Source organism: Macaca fascicularis, chromosome 11, assembly GCF_037993035.2.
Source record: "Macaca fascicularis isolate 582-1 chromosome 11, T2T-MFA8v1.1".
NCBI classification, from domain to species: domain Eukaryota; kingdom Metazoa; phylum Chordata; class Mammalia; order Primates; family Cercopithecidae; genus Macaca; species Macaca fascicularis.
In genome coordinates this window covers 93511144-93530803 of record NC_088385.1, presented here as the reverse complement: position 1 = coordinate 93530803, position 19660 = coordinate 93511144, and the positions used below count along the sequence as shown (strand labels likewise).

General features: G+C 35.2%; 1 protein-coding gene across 5 annotated transcripts in view; it reads left to right on the top strand.

The window, feature by feature from the left end:
- The window catches only part of MGAT4C (MGAT4 family member C), a 914262-nt gene that overhangs the window by 256434 nt on the left and 638168 nt on the right, over window positions 1-19660 (top strand). The window contains exon 3 of one of the 5 annotated variants that reach the window (XM_045365672.3): window positions 6803-6886. The exons of the other annotated variants lie outside the window; for them this stretch is intronic. The gene's annotated coding sequence lies outside the window, so the exon portion shown is untranslated. The remainder of the gene's footprint in view (window positions 1-6802; window positions 6887-19660) is intronic. 5 annotated transcript variants of the gene reach the window in all.

The window sequence follows — 19660 nt, the reverse complement described above, 5'->3', positions numbered from 1 at the left end:
AATGAAAAGAGAAAAAAAAAGTATGAGAATTTCTCTTTTTCTCAAGTATTATTTACTCTTTTTTAATCATTCTTCTGGAAAAATTTAGCACATTTTCAGTTATAGTTCATCATATATTTTCCAAAAAATAGAAGATACATTTTATGCACAGGAATAATGTTAAAATATTTGTTGTGTTTACTGTTGAATCATTTTATGAATTATTTAACCATCTAAATACTAATAGGTAAATTTCAAATTAAGAAATATCCTAAATCTAATGTGTCACTCTGCCATTTAATGTTGAGATAATCTGAACAAAAACCAAACATTCAAGTGGTCTCCAAGAGAGTAGAAATTTAGGGACAAAATATTTGTTTTATCTGTAATAATGAGGCCTTTTTTCTATCCAGCAGTCTCGGTAGTTGTTTGCTTTTATCATGTAACACTGAATTTGAATGAGGACAATGACTGTTAAAAATGCATCTTTTTGAGGTGGACATTCAGAGGTAATATGCACAGCTGTGTTTTCTGAGTGAGTTAACAGGAACTAGGACTATGAAATTCTCAATTAGCAGAGCAAGCTGCTTATTCTCTGCTCTAGCTCACGAAGGGAGTCACACAAGCTAAATGACATCCCAAATGTCTGGTACTTTGTGTAGTTCATTGCTAATTACAGAGTAGTGATAGAAGAATATGGCGATCTGTATTTTTGTTATTTTACATATTTGTATGCCAGATGGCATTTAAGAGGATATGAAAGCGAAATAATTACTTACGTTAAAAAAATTTCTCCATGTCCACATCGCAATAACATTTTGGTGGTGTAGAAATATATGAAATAGGTTACATAACCTTTGTCAGAGTTCATATTTCACTAGTGTCTACATTTAGTATATAGTTGCTGATATGGTTAAGCTTTGCATCCAAATCTCATCATGAATTGTAATTCCCATAATCTCCATGTGTCCAGGAATAGACCAGGTGAAGGTAACTGAATCATGGGGCAGTTTCCCCCATGCTGTTCTCATGATAGTGAGTTTTCACGAGATCTAATGGTTTTATAAGAGGCTCTTTCCCCTTCACTTAGCACTTCTCCTTTCTGCAGCCTTGTAAAGAAGGTGTCTTGCTTACCCTTTGCCTTCTGACATGATTGTAAGTTTTCTGAGGCCTCCCCAGCCATGCTGAACAGTGAGTCAATTAAACCTGTTTCCTTTACAAATTACCCAGTGTCGGGCAGTTCTTTATAACAGTATGATAACTGACTAATACACTTACCTATGCCTGCTACATTTGTACTTTCTCTTAGCCTATTGACTGTGATCTCAGGGGATACTATCTGGCCAACAAAGGTGAAAAAAATAACTTGCTTGCTTGAGATTGACAATGATTCCCTATGTTAATACCATAACTTTCTGGGAATATAATGCTATAGAGTTTCACTTAAAATGGAAATCTCCCAAGTTGTCAGAGCTTCCAGAAATATTCAACATTGCATAGCTTTCCTGAATGGATAGCCTTAATGAAAGATCGATACCACTTCCAAAGTAATGATTGTTAAAATAGTAAATGACTTAGATAATGAGGTTATTCAGATAGAAAATTGGGAGTCAGGTATGAAAATGGACCTCTCAGAAAAATATGGAGGCTAGAAATATTTTTGGTACCAGAAAATTATCATTACTATCAGCACTACTATCACTGCTATTCTGAACAGGCTGCCGAGTTCATCTACATATGCCAATGGTCATGTTTACTCATCAAAAAATCTGCCCATTAAACAGGTAAAAGAACAATGATCATAATTCCAAAGATGAAGGAAATTCATGGAACAGCATGAAACTCTCATCCCTGAAACTGACCAAGATACACACACACACACACACACATCTGCCAGAAATAATGAGGAATCAATTATACAAGAATTTACCCTTCTTGAAAAGTACCTTTATATCCCAAAGTACCTAGCCACATAAAACAAAATACTGTCATATTAAATATTCAGTTATATGGTCACTTATAATGAGACCACACCACATGAGGATTGGCAGGCATTTTTCAGAATTCAAAATATTCTCTGAAGCAATGTCCCTCAATCACAACAAATAGATGAGAATTATGTAGTAATATATCTCTGTACCCCACTTAATAGTCCATGAATATTCACTTCCTGTACTCTGTGGTCTTTGAAAGGAATTCCCAAAGGAGAATTCTTCTGCCCCAGTCAGCTAGAATAAAAAGTGAAGGCAAAGAAGTTGAGAAGAGACATGGTACATGCTCCCAGGAGTCTTATGACCTTCAAATATGAGAACCGAAGCTTTTTTCTTGTTTGCTGCATGGAATAATTTTCTATTTTTATTCTATTTTTAAGTATATATTTTATGTGTTTCTTTTTTTCTTCACTATATAATATAGACAAGGAATTAAATTTCCATTTGTTTCTAAAGTATTTGAATATTGAGATGGAATTATAAAACAATTGTCAGTATTGAACACTCTAAAGAACACGGACTAAAATATCTGAAAGTGACTTCCAATTTTTTCTTTTGTGAAAAAAGAATGAGTGTCTAGTATATGTGGATCATGTTAGGTACATTTGGATAGAGGGAAATAACTTTATGTGTATCTATATGTCTCTGCGTGTGTGTGCCTGAAAATAGCCATAAGGTAGAATCTAAAATATGCCATTTTGGTTTAGCTTCTGACATACAGAAATTTTCTGTTCCTTGGAAAGTCTTCAGTTGAACAAAACTGAGTCCTTTTGGGAGTCTTACATCTGCAGCTCCAGCTGATTGATCCAGAGGTAAATCAAAGCTGGGTCATCAGATTGTCCTTCCTGGGAATTTTAGCCTAGAATAGAGAGATCTAGAAAATAAAAATCACTAACACTGAACTTTGATAAAGTCATTTCAAAAGAAGTTCTCCCAAGCCCAACTTCTGTAGTTTCTTTAGCTGTCATCATTTCCATTCTCCCAGGTGGAACATATTTTCTTAGCTGTTCTTGGCATCCTGTGAACAACCAGGCTATCTGTTGGTTCAAGTCTCTTTGAAATTTAGTTAGGCAGAAGCCCCTTCTGTTCACAACTACAGCAAATCTTCTTTCTTTCAGCTTTATTGAAGTTTAACTGACAAAAAATTATATATGTTTATAATATTTATAATGTATAATATCATGTTCTGATATATGTGTACACTGTTCAATGTAACTATATCAGGTTAATTAAGTTATCAACACCTCAAACAGTTATCTTTTCTGTGTCTCATAAGTACTCAAGACCTAATTCACAAATTTCAAGTATAGAATATAGTATTATTAAGTATAGTCATCATGCTATACATTATTTATTCTCCCTGACTAAAACTTTGTATCTTTTTGCCAACACCTCCCAATTTCTCTCATATCCTGGAAACCACCATCCTACTGTCTGCTTCTATGAATTTCACTGTTTTAGATTCCACCAATAAGTGACATTGTACCAAATGTGGTTTTTCATGTCTGGCTTCTTTCACTTAGCATAATGTGCTTCATGTTCATCAGTGTTGTCTCAAATGACATGATTTCCTTCTTTTTAAGGCTAAATGATACATTTTACACACTCTCACACACGCACACAAGCAGATAGGCAGGTGTTTGAGATACTGATATCATCTGCTTTACATATATACCCAGTGGCGAGATTGTTGTATTGTATGGTAATTCTACTTCTAAGTTCTTGGGGATCCTCCATTCAGTAATCTTAATTAAAATCATTACAGGTGGTAAAAATAATACCAAATAATTACATCTCTTGAATAAAAATTTGTAAGGGAGACCTCGAATCAGAGGTTCAGAAAACATTTAAAAAAGTAATTTCTGCAGAGTTTAAATAACTTTTGGGTTGGACGTTGCTTTTCAGATTTGTAAATATAACATACTGGTATATCAATATTAAAATAACATTACTGGTCTATTAACAATTTTCTTATGCTAGATTTCGGTCTCTCCAAGCCAGGTTTCTATCCATGGATGCAGAACAAGGAAATTTTGAAAGGATGACATTGTGCTCTTTGATATTATTTCCAGTGCTTAGAGGCACATCTCAAAATGTGCAGCCCACATTCCTCGGGCATATACATGATCACTTTAGGAAGTCGATTTTCATTCTTTAACAAGAAGTATCACCTTACTGTCACAGGATCCTTAGGGTGTGGCTTCGTCAGTCACAAACCTCTGTGGTCACTGGCACCACTGCTTGAGTTTTGTCCGTACCTGCTGGGGTTGTTTCACCCACTTGGCCCGGCAGGTTGTGCTCGGCTCATGCTACCAGCTCAGATCCCACACCTGCCAAGGGTGAACCAGGTGAGGAACAGCAAGGGAGAAAATGAACACAGGTCCGGCCACTGTGCACAGCCAGGCATGCTGGCTGCTGCCTTGGGGTGGGCAGCTCCAGGTGCCCGCACAGGCTCCGGCTTCATGCGAGGCTGCTACTGGACCAGACGTATCACGGCTCTCGCTGCGGGCACCAGCTTCTGGAAGGGGGGAACGCAGTGGTACCCCAAAGCTCGGAGACACCAGGAATCACAGAGCCCCAGAGTGTTACAGCATGTGACAGCCCTGGGTCAGAGAGCCTGAAGGCATGGACTCCCAGAAAGGCTGCAGACCTTTCCCGCACAGCACGTGGGTGGGGGTGGGATGTGTGTGTTTAGCCTATTTGTGTTACAGCTCTTTCAGTACCTCTGCCCCACTCCGGCCCCACCACTTCTTCGCGGTTGGGTGGGGTGGCTGCTGGCAGAGGGTGGGAGGGTTATTGGTGGTACAGGCCTTTTAACTCCAGCCCACAGCTCAGTGAGCCAGCAGGGAAATGTTACAGCTTCTTTTGCTCCCGCAGTGTGGGGGTCCTGAGTTCCTGTCCCGCTTCAGGAAGAGTGAGTTTACTCAGACATTTGGAGGGTGAGCAATGTGAGGAAGAGCTTTATTAGGTGAGCATACAGCTCTCAAAGGAGAAAAGACGAGAGGTGGGCAACTCCTAAGCACAGGCAGTAGTCCCAAGCTGCTTGAGTCCAGGATTTTTATGGGCTCAGAATGGAAGCAGTTCATGCTAATTGGTTCATGGGTAGGATGAAGTGAGTGCTGATTGGGCCATGGGCGACCATGGGCGGGCTTGGAAAAAGCACCATTCCATTGGCCAAAAATTATTTAAAAAATCTCACTTCCGGTTGCGGCCTCCATCCGGAACTGGCAGTCCCGCCGCCAGGCTTGAAGGTCAGTCCTTGCAAGGTACACATCCCTTCCCACCTAGGAACATGTCTGCTCCTGCTGCCGTCAACATGCGGTTCGTGGCGCCCAGGCTGACTGCTCCAAGGGGTGCCCGTAGGCCGGCACCAAGCCACCATCAGTTCCCAGCCTCCCTTCCATGCTCATCAGCACCCTACATTTCAGCCTCAGAAGCAGTTTCTGGAGGGGGACGAGGCAGCGGGGAACTGGCGTGTCAGCACTACCGCGAGTGTGCACATACCTGGCTGGGTCGCGACAGCGCCTGGGCTCGGCTATCGGGACACAGCCGCAACTTTGCTCCACTGCAGAGCAGGCACTGGGAGCAGGCAGAGGCCAGAGAGTGGGAACAGGAACTTCTGAGCCTGTGGAGGCAGGGGCTTTCCCGGCCCCGAGAGTACAGGGATGCCCAGGTCCAGAGCTGTGGCTTGGCGGCTGCAGCGGGAGCGCAAGCTCCTGTACCACCAACTCAGTAGGGCACAGGGCTCCAGCTGGGATCACCTGTTTCTAGCACCCTCTGGCTCCGCAGAGTGCGCAGCCCTGGCCGCGTCTTCCCCATGGGAGCTGGTGTCTTCACAGCGGCTGCTCCAACCGGGCCACTGCTGCCATCATTGTGATGAAAATGCTTCCTTAGACGGGCCATACTTTGTACCGGCTAAGAGCCCAGTTTCCAGAGAGAGGCTGCTGAAGATCACAGCCCAGTGAATGCCTCACGAGATTTGTGGCATCCTAATTAATATCCTTGCTGACATTCTTCCACAACTCAAATATGTTCTCTTCCAAATGACCTTTTATACTGTAAATGAGATCATGAGATCGCACCATGCCCTTGTTTAAACCATTAACGAGCCTCCGTCTAATTTAAAACAAAATCTAAGTTCTTATGAACAACTACCGATGCACGTCCCACCTATACCCACAGACTCAACCTGGGCCTTTCTCTCTTATTTCATTGTATTCCAGTCACACTAATAGGCTTTCAGTTTTTCACAACTGACCAACTTATATCCCACCACAAAGCACTTGTCATAACTGTCCTTTGTCTGAAATGTTTTCCCTGCTTGTCACTTTTAGTTTTCATATCTTCTAGACTGTAAATATAACCTCTAGAGGGTGACGTTCCCTTAGCATTCTTTCTAGATTTAGAGTAAGTACCCCAAAAGTGTTTCCTTTTAGCACCCTGTTTGCTACTTTCATGGAACTCATCACCTGTGAAATTATTTAATTTGTTTCTGTTTTTTTTGTTTGTTTGTTTTTTACTTTCAATATCCTTCCCTAGACTGTAAGCTTAAGAAAGAACACAAAACGAAACAAAATACTGTCTGTGTACTTCATGGAGGTACCTGAGTCCATAGAACATGGTCCAGGTTTGATAAATACTTTTGCATAAACAACTATAGTAGACAGTATGTAAAACTATACACTTTTCATTTCTCCCAAAAGTTACCTCTTAACGCCTTTAATTATATATTTCTAAGAATGTTTCACAATGTTATGCAATATAAACAACTATATTCTACCTCTGTGAATTTAGAAAGGAATTTAACACCCCTTTGCTCCATTTTTTTTCAGCTGTAAAATGGGAACATGTTAACCCCATCACCCTGCCGTGAGCTCAGATATGAGATACTTTAGACTGTAAAGCACTATAACAATGTAAGTCTCCATTATTTGGCAACAAGTAGCAACGATACTTATTTCTCACTTAGCACTATTGAATTGTTTTGCAGTCTAAATCAAATGAAGTACATTCATAATGGTTTAAAATATTTTAAAATGTTGATCTTATTTGGGTTGTGTTATCTTGCATTTGTAGACAGGTATTTATTTCTGCCAATGGCTATTTTTTCATCAATAAGCTAGAAGTTAAATTTTAATATTTACAGATAACATAATGAAAATGATAATAATGATTGGAATTTTTAATGCATCTAATGTGCCAGGAAAATGTGAATAAATATGTATGTCTTACTTTTTTAATCTAATCAACCAGATTGTGCAGTATATACATTTATTATTCATATCTGACACATGAAGAAATAGGCTTACAATATCTATGGGTTTTGTCTAAGCTTCTAGGGTTGATAAATATAATAACTGGATTTCAAGACCAGACATATAGACAGAAATGGAGAAATAACACTCTCCCCACTCTACCTTTAGCAGTTTATATGCAGTGAAGAAGGAATGGTGTACTTATAGTATTTTTGTATATTGTGTATTCCTCAAAGGAAACATCTCTGCTTTCTTCTCCACCCATAAATCCCTTAGTTCTGTCAGCTTCAGTATTTATTTACTTATTTCAGTGTGTAAAGTCCTCCCTTGCTAAACAAAATGGTATAGACAAAATGTCTACTATTTATTTGACTATGTGAATATATGTGAATATCACCAAATAAAGCAAAAGAAGTAAGCAAAATATTTTTGCCTCCAAGAAGTTTAAACCTTTTCCATTAGGTACTATGAAGGCACTGAAGTGTTTTAGTTTTGAATAATATAAGTAGATTTAAGTTTTAGAAAAATTACTATAATAACACCTTTTAGGATAGTTTAGAGAGAGCTGAAGACAATGGATTTCCCTGATGAGCTTATATGATGTTTGTTGAAACAGATGTGTAAATAATTACACTACATGTTTAGGTTTTGTGATGAAGGGAATTTTTTCTAACTTTTGTCAACACAATTAGAAAGAAGACTAGCTTTTCTTTGAAGTTTTAAAGACTAGCTTTTCCTAATCTTATAAGAAACCACAACTTGTAGTAAATTTATACCAAATATACTATTTGTTTCTGTACTCTGCTTCTAAATAGGTGGAAGAAGTATTATTATATACTTAAATGTGATATATAAATACACATATCTCTATACATAAACTTACATATATATGAAGGTTCTAATGTTTTCTTTATTTTTCAAAGAAATAAATATACTTTGAGTTTATTTTATGATCGTTTTAGAATTATATATAAATTATACACTGTGAATCACAATAAAGTTATATAATACTTCAAATAACTTGCATACAAATAAGTAAAAATCTTTAAAGAAAATAATTTCCTACAAACATGTATAAATTGGCAATTGTAACACAATGGTGTTTGTGTATCTAAACATATATAAACATAGAAAAGTAAAAGTATGGCATAAAGGATAAAAATGGTACACTTGTATAAGGCACTTGCCATGAATGGAGCTTGCAGGACCTGAAGTTGCTCTAGGTGAGTCAGTGTTATAGGGCCAACAAGTTCGAATGCCCACAGTAACGGTAACAGCCCCATTACAACAAGACGGCAGGGTTTGCAGCAGAGAAAGAGTTTAGTTATCACAGAGTGCCAGGGGAGGAGGAAGGAGAAGTCCCTCAAATCCATCTCCCACAGGACTTTTTAAAGGGATTGTGGATGGAAGGGGGCTGGGAAATTGGGGTTATTGATTGGTAGGGGAATAGGGAATGAAATCATCAGGATATAGAGATTGCACTCTGGTAAGTCAGCTCCTCTGGGGTCCTTCAGATCAGCTGGCATCTGTGGGGATCATTGAAACCAGCTGAGTCAGTAGTTTCATCAGTATGCAGGACCTGAAAGAACATCAAAAAGGAAAAACTTAACATTATATAATGTTCAAGTTTTTATCTATGCAAAAGTTAAAGAGAACTATAATCTTTTAACAGGGTCTACATGATTCTGAGGCAATAGCAACAACACAACTGTGGGAAAACCAGTCAGACAACAAGCTGATCTAATAATTAGTGCTGCATGAGCTGCAAGCTTGGTTTATTTTCTTTTCCCCCTCTTCCTTTTTCCCTGATTAATTTTATAAAGTTTACAGGGATGGTTTCTGTTCCACCTGGGCTTTATCATATGTCAATCTGGAGGCGAGAGCTAATATGGTGGCAATTTGGTGAAGAATACTCTAGCTTTTTCTTATTGTCAAGGGCAAGAGTCAGGGTAAGAGTCAGAATTAGAGGAATGAAACTGCCTGGCAGTAACCTACAAGTATTTACCAGTTCCTGGTCCAGGATTTCAGGCATGTTAGCATGAATATATCAGGGCTGCTGTCCACTGTGTAGATTAGAATTCCTGTTGTCAGAATCATGAGCCCAAATTTTAAGAGTACTGTTAAAATAAACTGAAAAGTTTATGGAATTTGTAAGATCTTATTGCCACAGAGAGTCTGTCCTGTCAATCTTATGATATCTGTTTTAACATTAATGGTGCTCAGTTGTGTCTAGACCCAAAAGGAAGAAGTTTGTATGACTTTCCATGCTGTTATGGCCAGGAATTTAGTTTTAAGCTTTCCTGGGGTCTCCTAAGCCACAAGGAGATCTGTTCAGTGAGTTCAGTAGAGGACTTAGGATTTATCTTTAATTCACATTCCCTGTTTTTGGTCAAAATATGCCAAAAGTAGCATCAATGGCCAAGCTTTTATTTCATTCCATATTATTGCCAGGTGGTGTGGCTATGTACCTAAGATATATTCTGTTCTTCAATGGGACCCATATGGCCAAAGGACTTATAGCCAAAAGACTTATAGCCAATTAAACATTCTAGGACAAATGGGAATGGAGGTGAGAAGGCATTCATTATTCCTTAAAAACCTTTTGAGCAATTAAAGAGCCACAAACCAAGCCAAAAAGTAAGGTTACAAAATCAGTTTATCTATATGTTCTATGTGTTGGGCCATCAGCTGTTTAGGCATCTGTGAGCCCATCTTTTTTGGAGGATCTGAACTAATTTTATCCCTCAAACCTGGCCCTTACAATTTCACGTGGTCATCTCTTTAACGATAGTCTCTGGGCCTAAAGGGATTGCATAGTTTTAATTTCTGGCCCTGTGTCTCACAAAAGCAGTTTATTTTGATTGTCATCTTTTTCTGGGTCTGAAGATGAGACTTTGGTTAACTTGAGCTTGATGTCAGATACTGGTGTCAACATTCATGATTGAGCAAGAGTTGGTACTTGTTTTAGATGAAATATATGTATCCAGGAGTCAAAGCGTTGTAAATTAATAATACAAGGGTTAGTTAATAACGTCTGATAAAGGACCTTTTCAAGGGGGAAGGGGATGCGGGGAGTCCTTTTACTGATGCCTCTCCTGGTGTATGTAACTGTTAGACTGGAAATGGTGACATTGGAGGTCATGGTCTGACCAGAAGCTGTAAAAATATTTTATAACTTTGTGGTGAATAATCGTATAGCTTTAATAAGGCCCACCAATAAGTCTAAGTCAGAAACTTAATTTAGGATTTGATTTTGAGGATGTCTGCCAAAAATGTTAAAAGGTTCAAAAAATTTGATCAAAGCAGAATCACAGTCTATGTTAAAATACTTGTTATTCATTGAACCAAGAGTGATAATCAAAATATTTGATGGCAATACAGGAAGTTACATGGATGTAAAATTCTTAATATGCAGTTTATCATAGATTGATGTTTGGTCAAAGAGTGATGACATATACTTTAGAATGAGTTTATGTAATAGATGATTTTTTTTTTTTTTTTTTTTGAGACAGAGTCAAAAAGACTCTGTCACCCAGGCTGGAGTGTAATGGTGCAATCTCGGCTCACTGCAACCTCCGTCTCATGGGTTCAAGCAACTCTCCTGCTTCAGCCTCCCGAGTAACTGGGACTACAGGCATGTGCCACCACATCCTACTAATTTTTGTATTTTTAGTAGAGACGGGGTTTCAGCATGTTGGCCAGGCTGGTCTCGAACTCCCAAAGTGCTGGGATTACAGGCATGGGCCACCGCACCCGGCTAATAGATGATCAGTTTTTAGAGAATGGTTATTTAGATTTTTTAGGATGACCCAAACCTTGCTACTTAGGAGAGTAATCCACAGACCAGCAGCATCAGTGTCACCTGGAGATTAGTAAAAATATAACAATCTTAGGCCCAGCATGACTCCCTAAATTAGAAACTATTTTAACAAGATCTTCAAGTTTGTTGGGCATACCTAATCTTTGAGAAGCACTGTAATAGAACGTACTAAATCATAAGGAAATAACCTGAATGATGACCCAATAATATGGGGCTCTGACAGACAGTAAATTAAATAAAGACAAAGACAGACAGTGGAATTAAATAAAATTTGCAGGAGGCCACAGATTTAGACTGGGCTCCTGCACTGGACCCAACAGACCAAACCAATATAAAGTTTAATCACAGTAGCTGAGCTTTAGGTAATTGCAGGAAGCTCTGTAACCAAATAACCAATTTTGCTGTAACCAATTTAGTTGTCTCTATATCTCAGTTCTGTTTTCTATAAATGCTGTCAGGTCACGGAGTTAGCTGGAGTTCTCTGAACCCGATTTGGTTCTGAGAGTGGTCTGCTTCATGAATCATTTTTATTTTGTTCGATTTTGCTTTTAATTGCTCAAATAAACCCCATTGAATTTAATTGGTGAAATAATTTCTCTCCTTGAACGGTAGCAAAATAATGGGAATGTACTGTTCTTCTCAGCAGTTTTTCATAGAAATTACCTAATATAAAAACATAATGTATTTTGTAACGAGTAGATTTTAAAAGTCAAGAAAGGAGATTTCCACTTTTGGCATGATAGCCTGAGGAGCTCTAGGGATTCACTCCCAGTGAAACTGGTATTATAAAATAACCACCATTTCAAGTCAATGGCCCTGAGAACACACAGTAAATGAAGAAAGACTTATATTTTTTTAACATACTAAAATTGATAAACAACTCCTGCCAGCTTAATGAAATGGAAACTGCACTCCAGACTGATATAGACACTATATGGGGTTCCCTTTCCCTCCAGTTCCTAGTCAGAGGAGTATTCTTTCAGGAGGGTAAGATATCAGCAATTCTGACATTACTCCTAGCTACATATTGCTGAAGCTGAGTTCCTGGTGAGGACAGCTCAATAGTGGAGGCACCTTTGTTCTGCTCACTCCCTACTTAAGAGACAGAGGATCTACTTTGGACACAGTACTGCTGAGTATACTGGAACCCAAACAGCCATTGTCATGGCTTTCATGGCAGAGCTTCCAAGCTAGGAGAAGCAAGCCAAGGAACCTTGGGGCTGCTGCCTTCATTATCTATCAGGTTTTCAGTTCCTAAAGTGGAGGTGTCACAATGAGAGAAGCACAACATTATCCCTACTCCCAGCACCAGAGGCATGGTTCAAAGATTTTGCCTGGAGAAGAAGCATGATGTAGAAGAGAGACTCCAAATCCCCACCAACTACATTTAATGGAAATCTATGAAGTACCTCACTGAACACTAGGGTAGACAAATATGCAGCCAAAAAAAAAAAAAAATTCTCTGTCTATTTAAAAGAATAGAAATAATAAAAAGTGCATTTTCCAATCATCATAAAATGAAATTAGAAATCAATATAGGAAATTTACAAGTATATGGAAGCTAAACATCCTGCTAAGTAAGGAATGATTCAAAGAAGAAATCACCAGAGGAATTAGAAAATGTTTTGAAATTAATGAAAATGAAGTCACATATACCAAAATTTATGGAATGAAGCTAGAGCAGTGCTTCGAGGAAAATTTATAGCTGCAGATGCATATATTGAAAAAGAAGGATCTCAAAACCATAACCTAAATTTCAACCCTTGGCATTGGAAAAAAAAAGAGCAGATTAATCCTAAAGCTAGCAGAGAGTAGAAAATATTGAAAATTAGAGCAGAAATTAATGAAATAGACAATGGAAAAACAGCACAGAAAATCAATGAAACCAAAAGCCAATTCTTTGAAACAATGAACAAAATCAACATTTAGCTACATTGACCAAGAAAATAAAAAGACTTAAATTCCTAGAATCATAAATAAAGAAAGGGACATTGCTCTGAACTTCCTGAAATAAGTGAGATTATTTTATAAAGAAATATTATGAACAGTTGTAAGTCAATAAATTATACAACTTTGGTGAAATGGACAACTTCCTATAAAAAAATCAAGGAAACCAGAGAAACACAATCTAGAAAGAAAAAAAAAAAAGCACAAATGTTGGGAATTAAAGGACGACAAGGTAAAAGGTGCCTTCAAAGTGAAAAGTTTATAAACAATGCCATATTTACTTAAGTAGGTATTATATAACTAAAAACCTCTTGATATTACCGATTACTTTGTGATCACAAATGACTGCTATGCAACTCTTCAATCCAACAGTTGATATAGACAATAAAGGTAAATGTTTATATATCATTAAGGGTTTGGCTAGGAGAACAGAAGTCATTCAATACATATTTAGGTGGAAATATTTAATATTAGGTAAAAAGAGACTACACAATAATTGGAAAATTTAGAGAAGGAAAAAATATGGAGATATTAGTTAAACTTGGAGGGATCATGAACAAAGACCCCAGTCTAAAGAACAGAGGGCAGTGATTCACTAGAGTGGTTCACTATCTGGGAATTTCCCCTCTGCACACACATCTAGTTATAAGCCGCCTCTGCCTACACATTTAATGGTATATCCCTTTCAGCTGCCTAAAATTGGGCATGTGCCTCGCCTTGACAAATCTGATTAGAAACCTATAGAAAGTGGATTCTGGAAGATGTGCAGAGACTTTGGAATTTGATGATAATTTTTAAAAAGAAAATATGTGAAACTTAACATGTTTACCAATTATACAGTTTGATAACACTTTTATATAAATTATATAAGTAAACATTCACAGCCTTTTTGAAGAAAAAGATAATACTCATTCTAGTACTGAGTCTCAATGGGGCTAAATGACATGTTCAAAATCACACAGTAAGTAGATAAACTGGAAGGAAATTCAGGTATTCTAATGAAAATATATGGCTTGTGTTCTAGCACAGCTGCTTCCATCACACTAATGATATCTTCTATGTTCTATTTTCTACAAAGAGCAAAGTGTATACTTGATTTGCTTCAATCAGCTTCTACTGATAAAATAAATGTTAGACCTTTAGTTACAAAATGAAATTGTATTTATTTGCTTCCTAACTTAAGATTCCTTCTCTAAAGAACTGAATTTCTGCCATGTCTTTTCCATGCTACTATAGATTGATGAATACAATTTCATTTTAAAAATATGTACACTTATTTAATGAAAGACTTAAATAACAAAGACTTCATAATTTTTTCTAGAAATAAGATGCTGTTAATTTGTTGACAACATTCTGTCTTTGCTGGTTTTTAACAATAGATCAGTAAACATCTAAACAGGTAAAAAGGTAATATAGTAAATTACAATTTCAGAAACTATAGATAAGCAAACAATTTGGATTACCACAAAAAAAGAGATGATTCTTTGAATTTCATTTGAATAATTAATGTTTTTATATAATTAAATTTGCAAAATGATAATATATTAATAACATGATGATTTAAATTCTGGAATAGTTGTGTATCTATTTCTTAAAATGTATTGAACTAAAGGTATAAATATTACAAGTTTATGTGTGTTAGTTTAAATACATCATCTCCATAAAAGCATACTTTTCAACATAATGAGTTCTTATGTATTTTCTTTATTTTTGATATTTGTTTGGGGACCTTAGTAATTTATTACATTTTTCATCCTTTTTAGTTAGTATGCAAAAATCAATTGAAAAAATATCAATGCAGATTGCAAAATTTGTAATCATTCAAAAACTATGTAGAAAACTAAAATTTATTTTATTCAACATGGCAGAGGTATTATATTGAAAATGATTTAATTTCATAATTGCTATAAATTGTAAAAGTGAATAAATAGTATCCTCTAAACAGTAAAATTAAAATCTCCTCACTTATTCTATTAATATCATAGATCTTATGCCCTACTTAATTTCCAGGGCCTGGATGTATGCTGATCAAGTCCTATTTGATCTTAAGGGGGCTATAGTAGATGGAAGCTACTATTTGCCAACTACATTATTTGTTATTAAGTCTAACATTTTAGGTAAATTATTATTAAATTGAATGACAAAACCCAACTCCTTTTAAAATGAGTTAATTCTAATAAAAATAATTTTTCAGTAAGAAACCACCTCTCAATCCCTATTTTGAAAGGATTATGCACAGCTACTAATAAAATGGCTGACACCCCTATCCATGTAATATTATATACTCACAAGAAATAGATACAAAGTAAAAATGTGCACCATATTTTACTTGATTGGCCATAAACTCTCTGATGCATTTCCAAGTGCTGAAAATAGGCCTTCTTGATGCCTTTCAGGAATAAATCCTTTGTATCTGATTAAAATGCAGATGAGCATCATAAACTATTGTAATTTGAAAGACTGAACTCCTGATGCAATCTGCCTCCATCTGCTTTCAGGTGTAAAGCAGGAGGGAGTTCTGCTGAAAGTACCACTGAATTCAATCTAGGTTAAAATTCAGGGAATTAAACATTCCAGTCTGATCTCTCAATTTTTTTTGTTTCTGTATTTATGTCATTTTGTTGTGTGCCTGTGTAAGCTTAGGCCATCTGCATAATCACATTGCTGTTAATTATGACAAAATATGTTTTTAATATATTTTTTGAAAATATGGAGCCATATGTATATAAGAAAAAGCAGCTAAGATTATTGGTAGGATTTTGAAAGCACTTTTGAATTAAATTGACTGCCATAGGCTCATTTTGTCAATAAGTTGTTTGCCTTTTCTAACATTTTTCAGCAAATATGAGAGCAGTGAAATGAAACCATATGTAGTGAGCAGGAACCAGTTAAATAGCAGACACTCAGCTGAAAGTTATTGCTTCAGGGTTGAAAGCAGAAAGACAGGGGCTTTGGAAAAGACACAAGCATGAAAACTGAGTATCATGCCTAATAATTGTGTGGTTCAGGGAAATTCTTAAACTTTCTCTGAGCTTCAGTTTCATCCTTGGTAAATGGTCATGATTAATGTTCATACATTTATGAACATTATTCATAATGTTTATTCGAGAATCACGGCTGTAGAGCACCTAGGGAAGTGTCTATATTTTACTGGTGTGAAATGCATGTATTCTGTTTTTACTGTTTTGTTTTGTTTTGTTTTAATCTGCACAGCTGTACTCCTCTCCCTTTGTTAAAGGGAAACAGAGAGAGGCGCATCCATCAGCATCCTACAAAGTGTTCCCTGGACTTAATTTTATGCTTCTAGAAGTTCTCTACAATAATTTTTACGTTTTGTATTTTGTATTGTTTTAATTTGAATAATGAAATGCAGAAACATATTTTAAGTCACTGGATAGCTATCTGATTTAGGCCTTGTGCTTTTGTTTGTGCTTGGGAACATTTTACTTCCAAGTAATATTGCTTTAAAACATGCAGCCTATTTGGGAAAGTATGGAGATAGTCTTCATGATGCCTTAAAGAAAAATGAAGACAAATGATGTTATAATATCCTGTAGACAACAAAGTTTTCAGAAACCAAAAAGGCTGAGAATTTCAAGTCATCACATGGTTCATTAAATTATTAATAAGTCAATCTCATATAAGAAATTATAGCCATCAATAACATTTTCCCATTGCAAATAGCATTTTACCTTTAGGCCAAATTTGTCATATTTAATTAATGTAATATGTTTTTATAGTATCGTTCTGTAAAATTTAAATTCAATCTGATCATTTTACATTTCACGTTATTTAGGAGTCATAGACAAAAAATAAGAATGTCTAGTTCAATGCATTATACATATTTAAACAATAATTAAACTGTTATATTTGAAAGCCTATAAGAATTTTCATTGGGAATCATTTTTCCAGTTCTACAAATAAATGGAAATGTATTAATAATGAATTAATTTTGAAGTACTAAAAGCAGCTATTACTTGGAAAGGAAAGAGAGTCCCATTTTATGCTATGTACAAAACTATAAAACTATTATATTAAAGTATAGCATAAAGGAATATAGGTACAGTACAAATTACATTAAATTAAAATTTTAGTTTTTAAAGAAATGATAAGCAAAGTGAAATAACAAATAATAGACTGAGATAAAATATATGGTTGAACCATACTCTAATGTCATTTGTGTAGACAACAATTTTCACTAATTGACAAATACACATGGCTCAACCTGCTATATGAGATATTTAACAGATAAAAAAGTTAATATTTCTGCTTTACATAAAAAGTTATATATGTTATAAAATGAGGAGAAAATGCAAATGACCATCAATGAAAATAGCTCCACTTCACAAGCCATCATGAACATCTTTGAAATAATGAGATCTATTTAAACAATCAACCTGACAGAAATCTGAGATTGATGATATTCAGTGTTGCATCATAACCTTTCCAATAAAATTGAACTTCACTCAAAACTTTGTGAAATTCGTTTAGCAGCATTTTTAAACATTAAAGTATACATACCCATTGAATGAGCAACTTTTTTTCTAGGCCTTGATCCAATAGAAATTGAGTTTCATTACACAGAAATACTGTGCTAAAAGGATTTTTATTATACTTTATTTGAAACACACAGAAAAGGTAAAATAAATATTAAGTAAGTTGTGGTAAGTCAGTACTCTGGGATCAAACATAAATATTTAGGTTGAGTAAAATATATTGTTAAGTTAAAAGAGCAAATTACAGAATAATATATTCATATATTATTGTTTTCTTAGGAAAGCTTGTAATTAACTTCACAGGAAGAATTCCTTAGAGACTGTTGAGTCAATGAGGACATAATTTTAATGTTTGATAATATGATCAAATTTCATTAAAATATTCTGTTATTTTATAAATTAATTTTGTTTGAGACTTTGTAAATTATGAACTCATCAATGTAGTGTTATCTTTTTTAAAAACTATTTTTCTGTCTAATAGGCAAAACTTTATTCCTGTATCTCTCATTTGTGTTTCACAGTGTTTGAAATATACGTAACACTTAATGTATATGTGAATATTCACTGAATTATCAGTGAGTTTTAAAACTCACTGAAAAAAATTATAAAATATTTGACTTTTATATATCATCCTTGTTATTCCTTATCTATGAGCCAGTTATCTTCTGATAATGTTTGACTCGTATTTTTAAATATGTCAAAATAATACACATTAAACCTATTATAGTAGCTTATTTTATTAGTAGTATAAGGTAAAGGAAGAGACAGTCTAAAATTTAGTTGCCAAATAATTTTAAAAAGATTTCCCAATATTCAAGATTGGAAAACGTTAAGAATGATAGATTCTTTATCTAGGGATACAATAAATACTTTAAAATATATTTCCCACACTGAAGGACAGTTTGCAATGTTATACAAATAATTTAATTTTCATTTTGACATTTTAAACTATTAATGAAGGATTATTGAACTCATTATATATAGAATATATTTTCACAAGAAGACTGCTTAAATAAGCTGTAACAGAAGTGATACATATAGTTTATTTATATTTTCAAAATGGAATAAAATAATAGTTAAACTTTTTAGTACCGTTTAAGTACAGTATTATACTTGGAAATGCAAGACTTGAAAGCTAATGTTGGTATTTATTAGCAGATGTGTTGACCCTGATAGAGTTCAGTTATGTGTTGGCAGATAATGCCACTGAAATATAGAGAGAGGAAAAGTAAAGCACTAAGCCTGAAAGGACTTTTGTCTTTAAAATAGGTTACTGTTGCCAATGATTTTCTTTATTACTTTCGTTATTTTGAGAAAAGTCATTGAATATTTCATTCACTTTCTTTTCAGTAGATGTTTTGATAGCCTGAGTGTCCCTTTATAGGAAACTCATTTCCTCTAAAAAACATTTTAAAGTAAATCTATGAGATTTGAAATCCCTAGGGGTCTTTTACTTTGTTTTCTGCTTTCTTAGTATTTTATATGAAATATGTAGTCCTGAAGGCATAAAGCTATTTAACACACAAACCTTCTGAAAACTTCTTACAGAGAAAATATTTTGATTTTAATTTTTTAAGATTTTATATGACAGAGGTCATTGCATCCTTGAAATAGTTTGTGTAAGCCAGAGGCAATATAATATAATTTTACTATCCTTATTTTCTCTTTTATAGTATTTCCCAGTTTGTGCCATTTTCTTTTCTGTGTCTATATGGCAGGTAAAGTAGTGATGTTTTATTTATTTATGTAGTCTTTACTGTAAGAAAATTATATTCTTAAATATTTCATCTTGTTAGATGTGTTTGGTTAACCTGAAGGAGTTTGAATGTTGACAGGGTTAGATTCATCCCTTTATTGCCATTACCAGATACAGTCGGGGAGTCACTTGGTCGACATAAGCCCCAACGTCCTTGGGACTCTACTTCTCCATTTCTAATTTAAGCACAATTGAATCAGCCTATTCGATATTACCAGAATACTTTACCAGACTGTACATCAGATTCAGATATCACCATGATAAACTGTGGGATAAAATGCTAGACAGAAATTTAATTCATTATATTTCTATGTGTTTGTCATACCAATAACCTGAAAGTAAAGTTAAAATATTCCAAATCCTACTAAACTGTCAAATCAACTACAGTAACACTTCTGTTCCCTTCCAACTGTTAC